This window comes from Notamacropus eugenii, chromosome 1, assembly GCF_028372415.1.
Source record: "Notamacropus eugenii isolate mMacEug1 chromosome 1, mMacEug1.pri_v2, whole genome shotgun sequence".
Classification (NCBI taxonomy): domain Eukaryota; kingdom Metazoa; phylum Chordata; class Mammalia; order Diprotodontia; family Macropodidae; genus Notamacropus; species Notamacropus eugenii.
In genome coordinates this window covers 65089113-65090694 of record NC_092872.1, presented here as the reverse complement: position 1 = coordinate 65090694, position 1582 = coordinate 65089113, and the positions used below count along the sequence as shown (strand labels likewise).

Below are 1582 nucleotides of genomic sequence, written 5' to 3'. Positions count from 1 at the left end.
TGAACTGATAAATTCAAGGGCTTAAAAAAAACTAATAAAGCTGATAAATAGGTTGTATGATTTTTTTTTTTAAAGAGAGGACCAAATAGATTGTATTAAAAATTTAAAAAATAGAATTCATAATAATGTGAAGAAAATAAAGGAAATCATCAGAAACTATTTTGCCCAAATATATTCCAGCAAAAACAATAATGTAGAGAAAATGGATAAATACTTACAAACATATAAAATAGGTAAGCACCATGGGTGGCTGTAGCCACTGTGAGGTAATAATGGTGCTGATTAAGAAATTTCCTGTGGTTTTATCGTGTTCAGATAAAGAATATCAGGTTGGACAACTTTACTCTGTGACAGATGCCAGCAAAAATGAAACAGGAGGTGGAGAAGGCACTGATACCTTAACAAGTGAGCATTATGGGGAGAATGGAGAGAAGGAGCAGTACACGCACAAAATTTACCACTTCTTGGGTTTGTAAGGATAATTGTTCCTGAGGGCTCTTTGGTAGTTCATGATAAAGCCTTTGCACATCCCTTCTGCAGAACAGTTGTGATGAATGAACACATGAAAGACAACTTCTTCATTAAAATTGAAAGCTGGAACAAACCAAAGTTGGGAACAATAGAAAAGGCACATGATTAGGTTCTAACACTTGGAAGATGGTTAGAATTGTCCTCATCAATACTGCAGACTGAGGTCAAGTAGAACTTGCAGATTCCAAACAAGTTGAAGACCCAGCATTATTGCCGTCACTCAAAACCAAATGAGGAACTTCAGAACCCAGTTGGAAGCAAGAGCTGGCAAATAATCAAGATTGTCCTTGAATGTGTGCCTGCAAGCTGGAAATCATCAAATTCAAGTGATGGGGTCTGCAGAGTAAAACAGAAAACATTATTAGGAAAGGAAGGAAGAAAGGAAGGAAGGAAGGAAAGAAGGAAGGAAGGGAGGAAGGAAGGAAGGAAGGAAGGAAGGAAGGAAGGAAGGAAGGAAGGAAGGAAGGAAGGAAGGAAGGAAGGAAGGAAGGAAGGAAGGAAGGAAGAGGGAGGGAGGGAAGGAGGGAGGGAGGGAGGGAAGGAAGGAAGAAAAAAAAATTTCCACTACCAATTCTTTTGTTGGATTGACAAGTGGATTAACCAATGGAAGACATTTGAAGAATAGGAAATAAGTCTCAGAAAGAGCTAGAAGCTATGCATAAGGAACGTTCTATCCAAGGTGCTTCAGCTGCTGAAGTTTATATGAATCTTCCATTGGGTCAGAGGCCATATCAAACTGTTTGTGTAATCAAGGTCATGTGAAACTTTGCTGCCTGTGATGAATGAGGAGGGATCTAACCAGTAAATTAGCAGTGTTAACATTTTCAGACATGTGCATGTGACAATGTGTACACATGTACCTCTAGTTAAATATGTGTCTATATGTGTACATCTGTAGCTGTATATAAACAGTTGTAGAACTATAGATACTGATGCCTATATTTTTGCATATATGTATGTACAGACACACCTCTACTTAGGGGATTAGCATGAATTTTCCAGAGTTCTGTACCCACAGTAAAAAATATGAAAGGAAATATTTTATTATATG

General features: G+C 37.7%; 1 pseudogene; it reads left to right on the top strand.

The window, feature by feature from the left end:
- Nucleotides 1-272: 272 nt before the first annotated feature.
- LOC140503523 (phosphatidylinositol transfer protein beta isoform-like) lies at nt 273-1293 on the top strand (annotated as a pseudogene).
- Nucleotides 1294-1582: the final 289 nt, after the last annotated feature.